Here is a 17,981-nt window from a genome sequence, read left to right on the forward strand (position 1 = left end):
GGTGGCAACCAGCTGCGGTTCACAGCAGGGACACCCCCACATGCCTCCAGGTCTAGCACAGGCAGCAACCAACCACATATAGCTTGGTACCATATTTCCCCAAAAATAAGACCTAGCCAGACCATCCACTCTAATGTGTCTTTGGGAGAAAAAACTAATATAAGACCCAGTCTTATTTTGATATAATACAAGACCGGATATATAATATAATATGCTATAATATAATACAATATAATAAATATAATACCTTATATTTTTGCTCCAAAAGACGCATTAGAGCTGATGATCTGGCTAGGTCTTATTTTGGGGAAGACATGGTAGCTTCTACCAGGTAACCACAGGCCAGTCACAGGCAAGGCTGAAATTGGCCTGCACAAGAGCACTTCCTAAGAGACACCAGAAACAACACACCCTGAGGCAGGCCTCAGACCACACCAGAGCACTACCTGGCTAGCCCTACATGTGGCACACACAAAGGGTTGTCTCGACAGACACAAGAGCCCACAGGGTAAGATACCCCTCTGAGGGCTTGAGGGCTCACCTCCCCCCCCCATGCACATACACCCAGCACCTCATACACTGTGAGCATAGCCAATTCTCAGTCAGTCAGCTTAGGTGTCAATCCCACACACTTGTGTGCCAACAGCAATCAAAGCTCAACTACAACAGGAGAATACACACAACACACCAAAGGGACACTCATGGAACACACACACAGGTGATCAGCGAGACTGTGCCACTGAAATACACAGGGTACCTAAAACATAAGACCACCCAGAAAAGACAGAGACGCATAGGAGATCTACCTAATACATAGAAGCAAACACAGAGAGGCATCCAGAATGAGTAAACAAATAAAAGAACAGGAAAAAACCCCAGAAATAGAACTAAATGAAATGGAGGCAAACAACCTACCAGAGAAATAGTTTAAAACACTGGATATAAGAATGCTTAAGGAATTTAGTGAAAATTTCAACAAAGAGATAGTAAGCATACAGAAGGACATAGAAACCATAAAAAAGAACCAGTCACAAATAAATAATACAATAACTGAAAAGAAGAATACACGAGAAGCAATCAACAGCAGATTAGATGAAGCACAGTATGAAACAACAAATTAGATGACAAGATAGCAGACAACACCCAATCAGAACAACAGCAACAAAAATAAGTGTTTAAAAAAAGACAATTGAAGGGACATTTAGGACAGCATCAAGCATATCAACATTCACATCATAGGAGTACCAGAAGGAGAAGAGAGGGAGCAAGGGATCAAGAACCTATATGAAGAAATAATGACTGAAAATTTCCCTAATCTGGCAAAGGAAGTAGACATACAAGGCCAGGAAATACAGAGTCCAAAACAAGATGAATGCAAACAGGTCCACACCAACATACATTATAATTAGAATGGCAAAGGTCAACTACAAGCAGAGAATCCTAAAAGCAGCAGGAGAAAGACAACTAGTTATTTATGATGGAGCTCCCATAAGACTAACAGCTGATTTCTCAACAGAAACATTGCAAGTCCAGAGGGAGTGGCAGGAAATATTCAAAGTGATGAAAAACAAGGGCCTACAACCAAGACTACTCTACCCAGCAAGTCTATCATTGAAATTTGAAGGAGAGACAAACAGCTTCTTAGACATGAAAACCTTAAAAGAATTCGTTACCACCAAGCTAGTACTACAAGAAATGTTGCAAGGACTTTTTAAAGCAGAAGACAAGAAATAACAAACAAAGAAATTAAGATAAAAATATGAACAATAAAATGGAAATAATTATGTACCTATGAATAATCACTTTAAAAGTAAATCAATTAAATGCTCCAATCAAAAGACATAGGGTAGCTGAATGGATAAGAAAACAGAACCATATATATGCTGTCTACAAGAGACCCACGTCAGATCAAAAGACACATATGGACTGAAAATAAAGGTATTAGGAAAGATATTTCATGCAAATGGAATTAAGAAAAAATCTGGGGTACCAATACTTACATTGTACAAAGTAGATTATAAAATGAAGACTATAATAATAGACAAAGTAGAAAATACATAATAAAAAAGCAATGAGTCCAACAAGAGGAAATGACCATAGTAAACATTTATGCATCCAATATAGAAGCACCTAAATATATACAAAAAATATTGATTGACATAAAGGCAGAGATCAAGAGTAACACAATCATAGTAGGGGACTTCAACACGCCACTGACACTAATGGACAGATCTTCCAGACAGAAAATCAATATGGCAACTGTGGCCTTGAATGACAGACTAGAACAGATGGATTTAATTAGAACATTTCACTCCAAATCAGCAGAGTATATATTCTTTTCAAGTGCAGAAGGACCATTTTCCAAGATAGACCTTATGTTAGGCCACAAAACAACTCTTAATACATTTAAGAAGACTGAAATCATGTCAAGCGTCTTCTCCAACCACAATAGTATGAAACTAGAAATCCATTACAAGAAAAAAATGGAAAAACACATAAAGGCTAAATAACATGCTACTAAATAATGAATGGGTCAACAATGAGTTCAGGAAGTAATCAAAAGTACTGTGAGACAAATGAAAATGAAAACACAAAGACCAAAATCTATGAGACACAGTGAAAGTAGTCCTAAGAGAGAAATTCACAGCAATTCAGGCCTACCTAAAGAAACAAGGAAAACCTGAAATAAACAGTCTAAATTTACACCTAAGGGAACTGGGATAAAAACAGCAAACAAAGGCCAGAGTGAGTACACGGAAGGAAATAATAAAGATCAGAGTGCAAATAAATAAAATAGAGGCTAAAACAGCAACACAAAAGATCAATGAAACCGAGACCTAATTTTCTGAAAAATAAAAAATAATAAAAAAACTGGCAAACCTTTAAGCACACTCATCAAGAAAAAAAAAAAGAGAGGACCCCAATAAATAAAATCAGAAATAAAAGAGTAGAAGTGACAACAAACACCACAGAAATACAAAAAAAAAAAAAAAAATTAATAAAATACTACAAGCAACTATAGGCCAACAAATTGAACAATTTGGTAGAAATGAATAAATTCCTCGAAGCATACAATCTTCAAAGGCTGAATCAAGAAGAAACAGAAAATCTGAACAGACTGATTACTATCAACAAAATCGAAACACTAATCAACAAGCTCCCAACAAATAGAAGCCCTGGACCGGATGGTTTCACAGGTGAATTTTGCCAAACATTAAAGAAAGAATTAACAGTTATTCTTCTCAAACTATTCCAAAAATTTCAAGAGAAGGGAAGGCTCCCAAAATCATTCTATGAGGCCACCATTACCCTGATTCCAAAACCACAGACATTACAAAAACAGCAAAATATAGACTGATAACCCTATGAACATAGATCCAAAAATTCTCAATAAAATATTAGCAAACTGAATTCAGCAAAACTTTAAAAAGATCATATACTGTGATCAAGTCAGATTCATTTCTGGTATGCAGGGATGTTTCAATATCCACAAATCAATCAATGTGATACACCACATAAACAAAATAAAAAATAAAAATCATATGGTCATATTGATAGCAGAAAAAGCATTTGACAAAATCCAGCATCAATATATGACAAAAAAAGTCTCAGCAGAGTGGGAATAGATGGAACATATCTCAATATAATAAAGGCCACATATGACAAAGGCACAGCTAATATACTCAGTGAGGATAAACTAAAAGCCTTCTCCTTAAGATCAGGAACAATACAAGGATGCCCACTTTCACCACTTTTATTCAACATAATAAAAGTCACAGCAATCTCACAAGGAGAAGAAATAAAAGTAATCCAAATGGGAAAATAGGTAAAACTCTCATTATTTGCCAATGACATGATACTACTATATATAGAGAACCCCAAATATCCCACCAAAAATTATTAGAACTGATAAATGAATTTAGTAAAGTAGCAGGATATAAAATTAATAGTCAGACACAATGTGATTTATAGATGGTGTAATACAGAATTGTACACCTGAAATCTACGTAACTTTACTAACAATTGTCACCCCAATAAACTTTAATTAAAAATTAATATTCAGAAACCAGTTGCATTTTTATACACCGATAACAAATGATCAGAAAGAGAAATTAAGAAAACAATTCCATTTACAATTGCATCAAAAGAAATACAATACTTAGGAATAAATTTAACCAAGTAAGTAAAAAACCAGTACTCAGAAAACTATAAGGTATTGAAGAGAGAAATTAAAGAAGATACAAATAAATCAAAACATATACCATGTTCATGGATAGGAAAAATTAATATAGTTACAATGTCCATACTACCCAAAGCAATTTATAGATTCAATGCAATCCCTATCAAAATACCAATGGCATTTTTCAAAGAACTAGAACAAATAATCCTAAAATTTATATGGAACCATAAAAGACTCCCAATAACCACAGCAATCCTAAGAAATAAGAACAAAGCTGGAGGTCTCACACTACCTGATATCAAATTATACTTCAAGGCCATAGTAATCAAAACAGCATGGTATGGGCATTAAAACAGACAGATCAATGGAACAGAATAGAGAGCCCAGAAAGAAATCCATGCCTAGGTGGTCATTTAATCTTTGACAAAGGAAGCAAGAATTTACACTGAGGTAAAGACAGTCTAGTCAATGAATGGTGCTGGGAAAGCTGGGCAGATACATGCAAAAAAATGTAACAGGAGTACCTCCTTAGGTTATATAAAAAAATAAACTCAAAATAAATTAAAGACTTACATGTAAGGCACAAAACCATTAAATTCTTTCAAGAAAATATAGGATGTAAACTCTCAGACATTACCTTGGTAATATTTTTACTGATATATCTTCTTGGGCAAGGGAAACAAAAGAAAAAAGAAAAAAAATGTATTAACAAACTAAAAAGTTTTTTCACAGCAAAGGAAACCATCAAATAAATGAAAAGACTTCCTACTGAATGGAAGAAGATATTTGCCAATGATACATCTGATAAGGTCTGATAAGGGCTCCAAAACTTGTAAAGAACTCACACAACTCAATACACACACACACACACACACACACACACGCACACTCACACACAAAATCCAACTTAAAAATCCATAGAGGAGCTTATTAGAAATTTCTCCAAAGAGGACATACAGATGGCCAATAGACATATGAAAAGATGCTCAACATCACTTATCATCAAAGAAATGCAAATAAAAACTACAATGAGATACCACCTCACTCTTGTCAGAATTGCTATCATCAATAAATCAATAAACATCAAGTGTTGGCAAGGATGTGGTTAAAAGGCAACTCTCATGCACTGTTGGTGGGATTGCAGATTGGTGTTGTCACTATAGAAAACAGTATGGAGGTTCCTCAGAAAATTAAAAATAAAACTATCTTACGACCCAGCAATTCCACTCTTGGGTATTTAGCCAAAGAAATCCAAAACAGTAATTCAAATTATACACACACACACACACACACACACACACACACATATATATACCCCTATGTTTACTGCAGTGCTATTAACAATAGCCAAGAAACGGAAACAACCGAAGTGCCCACGAATAAACGACTGGATAAAGAAATTGTGGTACATTTACACAACGGAGTATTACTCCACCACAAAGAAGAATGAAATCTTACCATTTGCAACAACATGGATGAACCTAGAGGATATTATGCTAAGTGAAATAAGTCAGACTGAGAAAGACAAATACCATGATCTCACTTAGATGTGGAATCTAAAGAACAGAATAAATGAACAAACAAAACAGAAATAGATTCATAGATACAGAGAACAAACTGATGATTGCTACATGGGAGGGGTTTTGGGGGATGAGTGAGAATGGTGAAGGAATTAGGAAGTACAAATTGGTAGTCACAAAATAGTCACAGGGATGTGAAATACAGTATGGGGAATACAGTCAATAATATTGTAAAAATAATGTATTGTGACAGATGGGTACTAGACTTGTTGGGGGGTCACTTCTTAAATTATATAAATTCCTAACTGCTGCACTGTACACCTGAAACTAATATAAAATAATATTAAATGTCAAGTATAATTCAATATGTACATATATTCACAGGATATAAAGTACAGCATAGGGAATGTAGTCAATGGTATTATAACAGCTGTGTACAATGTCAGATGGGTAAAAGATTTGTTGGGGTTATCACTTTGGGAGGTGTGTAAATGTCTAATCATTATGTTGTTTTGTATACCAGAAACTAATAATAATTTAAAAAAGAAAACTTGTACAGCATTAGGAATAGAGACAATGGAAATGTAATGGCTGTATATGATATCAGAGGGGTAGTAGATGGGGGAGAGGTGTTATCACTGTGTGAGGGATATAAATGATAAATGTCTATAACATTGTTTTGTACACCTGAAACTAATAAAATAAATAAATAAAAAAGTAAATAAGAAAAAAGAAAACTCGTTTCTAAATTTAGCCATGTAGTTTCTATGCATTAGAAACTTCTTTTCTTGAGGAGCAGTCTGCTATAGATGAATTACTTCAGCTATTATACATCAGAAAAAAGTTTGTATTTCATCTTCAATTTTAAACGCTCCTTGCACTGGGTATAGAATTCTAGGTAGACTTTTGTTTTTATACTATCAGTACTTTCATGATGTTGCTCCAATGTCTTCTCACTTGCATAATTTCTTTTTTTTCAATTAAAGTTTATTGGGGTGATAATTGTTAGTAAAGTTACATAGATTGCAGGTGTAAAATTCTGTAATACATCATCTATATCTCACATTGTGTGTTGACCACCCAGAGTCAGTTCTCCTTCCATCACCATATATTTGATCCCCCTTACCCTCATCTCCCACCCTCCACCCCCCTTACCCTCTGGTAACCACTAAACTATTGTCTGTGTCTATGAGTTTCTGTTTCTCATTTGTTTGTCTTGTTCTTTTGTTGTTTTTGGTTTATATGCCACATATCAGTGAAATCATATGGTTCTCTGCTTTTTCTGCATGACTTATTTCGCTTAGCATTATCTCTCAAGATCCATCCATGTTGTCACAAATGGTATTATTTCATCTTTCCTTATGGCCAAATGGTATTCCATTATGTATGTACACCACAACATCTTTATCTGTTCATCTGTTGAACGACACTTTGGTTGTTTCCATGTCTTGGCCACTGTAAACAAAGCTGCAATGAACATTGGAGCACACGTGTCTTTATCTATAAATAATTTCAGATTTTTTGGGTAGATACCCAGGAGACGGATTGCTGGGTCATATGGTAATCCTATTCGCAATTTTTTGAGGAACATCCACACTGCCTTCCGTAATGGCTGCACCAGTCTGCATTCCCACCAACAGTGTATGAGGGTTCCTTTTTCTCCACAGCCTCTCCAACACTTGTTACTATTTGTCTTGTTGATGATAGCCATTCTGACTGGGGTGAGGTGATATCTCATTGTGCTTTTAATTTGCATTTCGCTGATGATTAGTGATGTTGAGCACTTTTTCATATGTCATTGGCCATTTGTATGTCCTCTTCGGAGAAAAGTCTCTTCAGGTCCTCTGCCCATTTTTTAATTGGACTGTTTATTTTTTATTGTTGTTGAGTTGTATGAGTTCCTTATATATTTTGGATATTAGCCCCTTATCAGAGGCATTGTTTACAAAAATCTTGTCCCATTCGGTTAGTTGCCTCTTCATTTTGTCAATGGTTTCTTTTGCTGTGCAGAAGCTTTTAAGTTTGATATAGACCCACTCGTTTATTTTAGTTTATACTTCCCTTGCCTTTGGAGTCAAATTCACAAAAGGCACTTTGAACCCAAGGTCCATAAGTTTAGTACCTATGTTTTCTTCTATGAAGCTTATTGTGTCAGGTCTTATGCTTAAGTCTTTGATCCATTTTGAATTAATTTTGGTACATGATGACAGATAGCAGTCCAGTTTCATTCTTTTGCATGTGGCTTTCACTTTCTCCCAGCACCATTTATTGAAGAGGCTATCTTTTCTCCATTGTATGTTTTTGGTTCCTTTGTCAAAAATTATCTTTCCCTATTTATGTAGGTTTATTTCTGGGTTTCTCAATTCTATTCCATTAGTCTGTGTATTTGTTTCTCTGCCAAAACCATGCTGTTTGGATTATTGTTGCCCTGTAGTACAAGCTGAAGACAGATAGTGTTATACCTCCTATGTTGTTCTTTATTCTTAGGATTGCTTGGGCTATTCGGGTCTTTTGTGGTTCCATAGAAATCTGATGATTTTTTGTTCTATTTCTTTTAAAAATTTCTTTGGGATTTTGAGGAAAATTGCATTAAATTTGTATATTGCTTTGGGTAATATGGTCATTTTAACTATGCTGATTCTTCCAATCCATGAACATGGAATGTCTTTCCATTTTTTTGTGTCTTCTTCAACTTCTTTGAAAAATGTCTTATAGTTTTCAGCATGTGGGTCTTTCACATCCTTGGTCAAGTTTATTCCTAGGTATTTTATTCTTTTTGTTGCAATTGCAAGAAGAATTGTTTGTTTAATTTCTTTTTCTGAGATTTCATTGTTAGTATATTGGAATGCAATGGACTTTTTATGTTGATTTTGTAGCCAGCAACTTTACTGTATTCGTTGATTGTTTCTAATAGCATCTTGGAGGAGTCTTTAGTATTTTCTATACATAGCATCATGTCATCAGCAAAAACTGACAATTTAACTTCTTCATTCCAAGTTTGGATGCCGTTTATTTCTTTCTCTTGCCCGATTGCTCTGGCTAGGACTTCCAACAATATGTTGGAAAGCAGAGGTGATAGGGGACAGCCCTGTCGTGTTCCTGAACATAGAGCAAAAGGCTTCAGTTTTTCATGGTTAATTATGATACTAGCTGAGGGTTTGTCATATATGGCCTTTATTATGTTAAGGTATTTTCCTTTTATAGCTATTTTATTAAGTGTTTTAATCATAAATGGATGTTGTATCTTGTCAAATGCTTTTTCTGCATCAATTGATGTAGTCATATGATTGTTGTCCTTTGTTTTGTTTATGTGATGTATCACATTGATGGATTTGCATACGATAAACCACCCTTGTGCCTCTGGGATGAACCCCACATGGTCATCATGTATAATCGTTTTAATGCATTGTTGCATTCAATTGGCTAGACTTTTGTTTAGGAATTTTTGCATCAGTATTCATCAGAGATATAAGTCTGTAATTTTCTTTTTGTGTTATCCTTACCAGATTTTGGTATCAGGGTAATATTAGCCTCATAAAATGAGTTAGGGAGTATTGTCTCTTCTTCAAGTTTTTGGAAGAGTTTGAGCAGGACAGGTATTAGATCATCTTTTAATGTTTGGTACATTTCACTAGTGAAGCCATATGGTCCTGGACTTTTGCTTTTGGAAACGTTTCTGATAACTGATTAAATTTCCTTACTGGTGATCGGTGTATTTAGATTTTTCCAATTATTCATGATTCAGTGTAGGAAGGCTATATGTTTCTAAGAACTTGTGCATTTCTTCTAGGTTTTTGAATTTGGTGGCATATAGTCCTTCATAGTATTCTTAGATGATCCTTTGTATTTCTGTCACAGCCATGATAACGTCCCCTATTTCGTTTCTGAGTTTGTTTATTTGTGTGTTTTCTCTCTTTATCTTAGTTAGTCTAGACATGGGTTTGTCAATTTTATTAATCTTTTCAAAGAACCAGCTCTTTGTCACATTATTTTTTTCTATTGTCTTTTTGTTCCCTATTTCATTTAGTTCTGCTCTGATTTTTACTAATTCCTTTCTCCGGCTGACTTTGGGTTTCATTTGTTGTTCTTTTTCTCGTTCTTTAGGGTGTAGAGTGAGGTAATTTTTCTGGGATTTTTGTTGTTTCTTGAGATAAGCCTGTAATGATATAAATTTCCCTCTTAAAACTGCTTTCCCTGCATCCCCAAACTTTTGGTAGGATGTATTTTCATTCTCATTTGTTTCTATTGTATCTATTGAGCTCTCCTTTTATTTCTCCTTTCACCCAGTTGTTCTCTAAAACTATGTTATTTAATCTCCGCATATTTGTGTTTTTTCCTTCTTTATTTTTGTTGTTGATATGCAACACCAAAGACGCGTGATCAGAGAATATGCTTGGTATGAATTCAATCTTCTTAAATTTGCTGAGGTTACTTTCATGTCCCAATACATTGTCTATCCTTGAGGATGTTCCATGACATTAGAAAAGAATGTATAGTCTGCCGTTCTAGGATGAAGTGGTCTATAAATGTCAACTATGTCGATTTCTTCTAATGTGTCATTTAGGGCTGCTATTTAGTTATTTATTTTCTGTTTGGATGATCTATCCATAGCTGTCAATGATGTATTTAAGTCCCCTAGTATAATTGTGTTGGTCAATTTCTCCCTTTACTTCTGTTAGTAGTTGCTGGATATATGTTGGTGCTCCCTGGTTGGAGGTATAAATATGGATGACTGTTATGTCTTCTTGTTGTATAGTCCCCTTTATCATTATGAAATGTCCATCTCTGTCTCTTGTTACCGTTTTTATCCTGAAGTCTCTTTCATCTGATATCATTATGGCTATACCTGATTTTCTCTGTGTGCCATTTGCTTGGAGTGTCAATTTCCACCCTTTCACTTTGAGTCTATGCTTGTCCTTGTAGCTGACATGTGTCTCTTAGAGGCAGCATATGGTTGGGTTTAGTTTTTTGATCCAATCTGCTACTCTGTGCCTTTTTAATGGTGAGTTCAGTCCATTCACATTTAGGGTGATTATTGATATATGAGGATTTCCTGTCATTCTATCTTTGGTTTTCTTGTAGGACTGTGTACCATTGTTTCTTTTCATTTTTGTTGCTGTCTATTATTTCAGTGTGGTGGTATTTTATATTTCCCTCTGTTTCTTCTTTTGCTATGTTACATAATTCAGTTCTGTTTTTGCTTTGTTTTGTTTTGTTTTTTTTGAGTGGTTACCATTAAGTTTATGTAAAAGAAAGTTTCATGTTTAGAGTATTCCATTTTCTTCAGCATGCTCACTTTCTCTGTTCCCTTATGCCGGTTCAGACATTTAATTTCCCCCCTTTTATGTTTTTGTTGTCACAAATTATCCCTGTTGATGCTGGTCGAATAGCCTCCTTCAGTATTTCTTGTAGTGCAGGTCGTGTGTTAGAAAATTCCCTCAGCTTCTGTATGTCTGGAAAGATCTTTATTCCTCCTTCTTATCTAAAGGATATCTTTGCTGGGTATATTATTCTTGGCTCATAACTTCTCTCTTTCAATAGTTTGAATATTTGATTCCACTTCCTCCTGGCTTGTAGAGTTTCTGCCGAAAAATCTGATGATAATCTAATGGGCTTCCCTTTGTAGGTGACCATCTTCTTTTCCCTGGCTGCCTTGAGGATTCTTATTTTGTCGTTAATTTTTGACAGCTTCCATACAATGTGCCTTGGAGAAGGCCTGTAGGGATTGAGGAAATCAGGTGGTCTATTTGCTTCTTGCATTCGAGGATCCATTTCTTTGCACAAGTTTGGGAAGTTCTTGTCGACTATTTGTTTGAATATACTCTCTGTTCCCTTCTCCTTTTATTCTCCTTCTGGTGTGCCCATTATTCTTATGTTGCTCTTTCCGATGGAGTCAGAAAGTTCTTGTAGAGTTCTTTCACTTCTGTTAACTCTCAGGTCTCTCTCTTCTTCAATCTGTGTCATTTCCAGATTTCTGTCTTCGTTGTCACTGATTCTTTCCTCCATTAGGTCAACTCTACTACCTAAGCTGGCAATTTCATTCTTCATTTCTTTTATTGAGCTCTTAGTCTGCAGAAATTCTATTTGGTTCCTTTTAAAATTTCAATCTTTTTGGTAAAATATCCATTTTGTTCTTTGGTTGTGTTTTGAGTTCATTAAACTGCTTTTTTTTGGTGCTTTCTTGCATTTCTTTGAGTTTTTTAAGAACTGCAATCTTGAATTCTCTGTCATTTAAGTCACATATTTCCATGTATTTAAGTTCATTTTCTGGACACTTTTCATTTTCTTTCTGAGCTGTCTTTTTCCTTGGTTATTTATGGCAATTAACAGATTATTATTTCTCTGCCTAGGCATCTATAGGAGTGGGTTGTGCAATAGGTTGATAGGAAGAGGTCTTTCTTTTGTTTTCCAGTAGGTGTTGGTAGAATGTTTTATTTTCTCTTTGACTGCTGCCTTTTATTTTATCTTACGCTGTGGTGTTATATTTTCTCTGCGCTGTTTCAGCTTCTCATACAATGGGGGGTTTTTTGGGAGGTGGTTTTCTTCTCTGTGAGCAGGTCACCTTGGTCAGAGCACACCACTTCCGTGGCAGATGTGAAGAGCTTCTGAATTTCCAAAGCTCTTCCTGCACCAGTTTCAGACCCTGTGTGTTTCAGTGGCTCTGTTTACTCCTGCAGGGATCTGCCCAGATAGGTGGGGACAGACTCAGGGTGGGTTGTGAGATGTGGCCCAGAGCAATGACGGCAACCACCACCACCTCCGGTCCTGCACCCAGTGCTTCTTCCCCTTCATCCAAACAAGTTGGGATGCAAGTCCGTTGCTGCAGGCCACAGTTCTCAGAACTGCAAATATTCTGTTCTTTTGATTTGACACTGCTACAGTTCTGCTTCTAGCACTGGACAGGTGTGGGTGGAGCGAGCTCTGGGAGGGTGGGGAAGGGTCAACTAGGCTCCATGCCCACACCTTCCATCCTCTACTCAGCAATGAAGGCTTAAACCACCGTTTTCGCCCTTCTTCCCTCAATCTTTGCTCTGCAATCTCTGCCGTGAGCTTTGGGTTCAGCCGTGTTATATGCCGATCCCTCAGGCAGGGCTGTGGGTTATAAGCAGAGCACTAATAGTCGGAGTTTTTCCCTTTACCGCAACTGCGGTAGTTCCGGGATGCAGCAGTGTAGGAGCTCTGGTCTGCTCCTTCACCAACGTGGCTGGCGTCTCTGCACTTCCCGCTTCCCTCCTTCTTTGTTCAACCTATTTTCCCACCTTTAGATCATTTCAAATGCACATCTCTTAGTCTTGCCTGTCTGCTCTGCAGGAAGTCCTTTGTGGAATTATAGTTGTTCAATTTGTTGTAAATTCCAGGGGAGATTTCAAGAGGCTCACCTCTCACCCCCATTTCTATGATGTCATTGCATAATTTCTAATGAGAAAGCTGCTGTCATCTTTATCTTTGTTCCTCTGAACATAATGTGAGCATGATATGTTTTTGTGTAGTTTCTTCATGTTTCTTGTGTGTGGTATTTTTTTTAGCCTCTCAGACCTATGAATTTATAGTTTGCATCAAATTTGTAATTTTTTTGTCGATTATTTCTTAAAATATTTTTGTCCCATCCCCCTGTTATACATGTACTCCACTTATACATACTATGACACTTGAAGTTATCCCACAACTCACTAATACTCTGTTAACACTTGTTGCTTCTCTTTTTTCTTTGTGTTTCATATTCAATTGACTTTATTGCCATGACTTCCAGTTGAACAATCCTTTCTTCTGCAGTGTCTTATTTGCCATTAATCCCATCCAGTATTTTTTATATTTGAAATTATTGTTTTCATGTCTAGCAGTTCCATTTGTGTCTTCTCTTTCTCTACTTAACTTTTTCATATATGTTATAATATAGTTATAATAACTGTTTTAATGAACTTGTCTACTAATTCTATCACGTGTGTAATTTCTGTATACATTTTCATTGATTTTTCTCTTCATTATGGGTCATATTTTTGTTTCTTTGCGTGCCTAAGTGTTTTTCTGTGTGTGTTTTTTTTGATGCCAGACATTGTGATTTTATCTGGTTGGATGTTGGATATTTTGTAATCCTATAAACATTCTTTAGTTTTGTTCTGGAACACAGTTAAAATTATTTGGAAGTTGTTTGTTCTTTTCAGATCTTGCTTGTAAGATTTGTTAGGTAAGTCTGGGGCACTTCTCAGCTTAGGAGTAATTTTTCCCAATACTGAGGCAAGACCCCTCTGTGTACTCTATCCAACTTCCCACAGATCTTGAGGTTTTTCCATTCTGGCTATTTGAAACATGTCCCATTTCTGAGCCTGTGTGAGTGCCAAGTACTGTTACCTCTAATCCTTTCAGATGGTTCTTTCTATGCACTCAGATAATTTCTTCACATGCTAGGGTGATCAGTATTCTGCTGTATACTCGAGGGGGACCCTCTACAGACCTCTGTAGTTCTATGTCTGTGAAGCTCCATCCACTATAGTATTATTTCCTTTGAATTCTAGTCACCTTGGTCTCCTTGGAATTAGAGGTCGATCTTTTAATTCAAGGAGGTGGCTTGGATTCCCCAACCCTGTACCATGGCTTGAAATTGTTCTCACGGGTATAAGACAGGGCAATTTTGGGTTTCAGAAGTTTCTTTGTCATCTGTTAGGGATCACTGTCCTTTATTATATGATGTCTAGTGTTTTGAGAATTCTTGTTTCATATATTGAGGGTTGTTTTTTTGTTTTGTTTTTTGGGTTTTGGTTTGTTGTTGTTGTTGTTGTTATTGTTTTGGTTGCTCAGGTGGGAAGGTAAGTTCTGGTCTATCTTGGCCAGAAGTAGAAGTCTTATATCTCATCACTTACAATGACTTGATGCCAGCACAGGGTATATATTCATTACAATAGTAGATCAAAATCATTCTAGAGGATTTTGTTTACTATGTGGCACATCCAGGGCTTTCAACGTAGGGTCATCTGGTGTGTCTCTTGTAATAAGAATATTTGTATTTGGATACCCTAGTCATTCACCTCACTTATCATTTAGCAATTAGAGTTTCAAATAAAATATGTTCTTCATAATTCTAGTAAGACATGGTTTTTACTTTATCATAAGTGGAGAAAGTAGAAAAATAGTTTTAGTCTCTGAATTCACAAAGGGAAAGATTGTGAGCACCACTGGTATAAAGAAAACATTTCTAGGTGGGGGTGAGGAGTATCAAAACAGAGAGGGAGAAGAGAAAATCTTCTTTTCAAATCTTATATGACAAACTCATTTTCCACGGAGTATCATAGGTTATAAATCTCTAGACTAAGAAGAAACTTTTCCAATCATTCCATCCTATTCTTTTACCAGACCACTTATCACGACATTAATAGCTAGGAAATGTGATTAAAATAACTTATCCAAGGAAGAGAAGTAGATGAGTATGTAAGTAGTCAGAAGGGTGATAAGTTCTGGTCTACACCATGTCTAACATCATTTGTAGTTCTAAACCCAATTCCAGAATATCAACTATACACAAACCAAGAGTCAGCTATAATTTTCTAAGGTGTTAAAAAAACAAACTAGAACCCTTGACAACTAAAATGTTGAACAAGTGTCATTGCCATGCCCCCACCAAAAGAAACGGTAATCTTTGTAGCCTCTATATCTTACATGAATAGTGTCTACTTTGTAATTAATGTGATATTTTTAGCTATGTTAAGCACTGTCTAAGCACCATCACCAATACTGCCTGTCATCCTGGAATGGACATAATTTAAAGAGGAAAAAAAAAGCAGAATAAAAACAAAAACAAAAAAACAAATGTCAGGCAGGTGGTTCCTAAACTGCTTCTGAAAGTTAAAATGAAACAATAACAAAAATCTGAGCATGGATGCTGCAGAAACTACAAAAATGCTGAAAACATTCTTGGGGGTTACAAATGTGGACTTACTGTGTTTCCCCGAAAATAAGACCTACCCAGACAATCAGCTCTAATACATCTTTTGGAACAAAAATTAATATAAGTAATTATATTATAAAATATAATTAATATAGTAATCATATTTTGCTATAAGACCAGGTCTATGATATGATACAATATAATTTAATATAATATTATATAGTAATATAATACTGGGTCTTATATTAATTTTTGCTCCAAAAGACACATTAGAGCTGATGGTCTGCCTAGGTCTTATTTTCAGGGAAACACAGTACAGAATGAACTGTAAGCTTCACATTTTTCTGTAGACATTTAATCTGCTTTCTGTTTAATATTTCCTTTAAAAAAAATATTAATTCAAATTACTGCCAGTGAAATAGAAGACCCTATAATAGCCATTTTGAGATTGAAAAGTCAAGGAGGGGATTGCTTCTAGTTTAGTTCTATGAACCCAAATGTTCTGGACTTTATTCTAAATAATTTCCCCCCATTTGTAAAGCAAAGCACTTATGTTACTGACAAATTCCAATGTTGCATGCAACAGTGGTTCCTAATTGCTTTAGCATTTATCATGTTCAAGAGACAGGAGGGAAGTTGTCTCATTTTGTACAGCTCGGTTGCATTTGTTATCTCTGAAGTACACTTAAGCAGCAAACTGGGACTTCAGGTTGCTGCCTGAAAACCAGTATCCATGAAGGAAAATGAATTGTTTTTTTCCTAAAACAGAATACAGTTCAACCTCATTCTGTGCGTTAACTGTGTATAACTTTTCTTTTATACATTTTATAAATTAGGAGCCCTGATCTGGCATACCTACACAGATTTTCCTACTCATTTTCCAGGTTCTGCCTTTGGGCAGTTTTGTTTTCAAAACGCATTTTTTTTTTTTTTAGAAAAGCATTTTGGTTCATTTCCAAGAAGTCCTTTGGGGTCAACTAGCATCTAGTAATATTTTTCTAAGCTGTCACTGGAGGTGTTTAACTAGTGTGTGCTTAGGCATGTTCTATGGGACAAGTCTTCTGTATAGGTTTTATTCTTTAAAGAAACAGTACCCCTTCACATTCTATAGTGAGCATGTGGGTACTATGTATGAGACTAGGGGAATGGAGATGCTGAAGTTCTGTTATGTACTCTTGAGTATAGATCTTTCCAGCTTGTGAGTTCTGCTGATTGTTGAAACAACCACACTGACTACGGGTCCTGTTCCACGAATTCAAGTCCCATTAAGATGTGAACCACCCTTTTGCACATGAAAATATACGTGCTCCTATGTTCATTGCAGCTTTATTTATGGTGGCCAAGACACAGAAACAACCAAAGTGTCCTTCGATAGATGATTGGATAAACAAGATGTGGTATATATACACAATGGAATACTACTCTGCCATAAGAAAAGATGAAATAGTACCATTTGTGACAGCACGGATGGATCTTGAGATTATAATGCTAAGTGAAATAAGTCAGACAGAAAAAGTTGAGAACCATATGACTTCACTGATATGTGAGATATAAAACTGAAAGCAACAAAGGAATAAGATGAACAAAGAAACAAAATCTCATAGACACAGACAATAACTCAGTGGTTACCAGAGGGTAAGGGGGGAGGGGGTGGTAGTAGAGGGTAAAGGGCGTCAAATATATGGTGATGGAAGGAGAACTGACTCTGGGTGGTGAACACACAATGTGAGATATAGATGATGTAATATAGAATTGTACACTTGAAACCTATGTAATTTTACTAACCATTCTCACCCCAATAAATTTTAATTAAAAAAAAAAAATGGTATGAATCACCAAATGAGTATACAAAGATCATGTAAACTGATAAGCACAGATGTGCCTATCTGTCTTTGGGGGGCTGTTTGGGATGAGTAAAATATATTTGGGCCGTACCCTGTAAATTGCCTCCCTTGAAGTGAGGATATGTATACATACAGTTGACCATCGAACAACATGGGTTTGAACTGAGCAGGTCCACTTATACATGGATTTTTTTTCAATAAATACTGTAAATGTTATTTTCTTTTATGATTTTAATGACATTTTCTTTTCACTTGCTTTATTGTAAGAATACAGTATATAATATATATAACATACAACAGGTGTGTGCTAATTGACGGTTTATGTTATTGGTAAGGCGTCTGGCCAACTGTAGTCTATTACTAGTTAAGTTTTGGGGGTGTTAAAAGTAATACGTCCATTTTCAACTTTGTGGGTAGGGGTCAGTGCACACATTTTAATTATACAGATTCTAAGATGACCTCTGTGGTTGTATACAGTTTCTAATGGTAGTCTAATTACACCTTCCTGTTATGATATTATTCTACACACAGCTTCTCAGGTGCATCAAGTAAGGTCA

General features: G+C 35.9%; 1 protein-coding gene across 2 annotated transcripts in view; it reads left to right on the plus strand.

The window, feature by feature from the left end:
- COL4A5 (collagen type IV alpha 5 chain) overlaps positions 1-17,981 on the plus strand; it is a 373,394-nt gene that overhangs the window by 336,735 nt on the left and 18,678 nt on the right. The gene's annotated exons all lie outside the window — the stretch shown is intronic.

The sequence above is a fragment of the Rhinolophus sinicus genome, chromosome X, assembly GCF_036562045.2.
Source record: "Rhinolophus sinicus isolate RSC01 chromosome X, ASM3656204v1, whole genome shotgun sequence".
Taxonomy (NCBI): domain Eukaryota; kingdom Metazoa; phylum Chordata; class Mammalia; order Chiroptera; family Rhinolophidae; genus Rhinolophus; species Rhinolophus sinicus.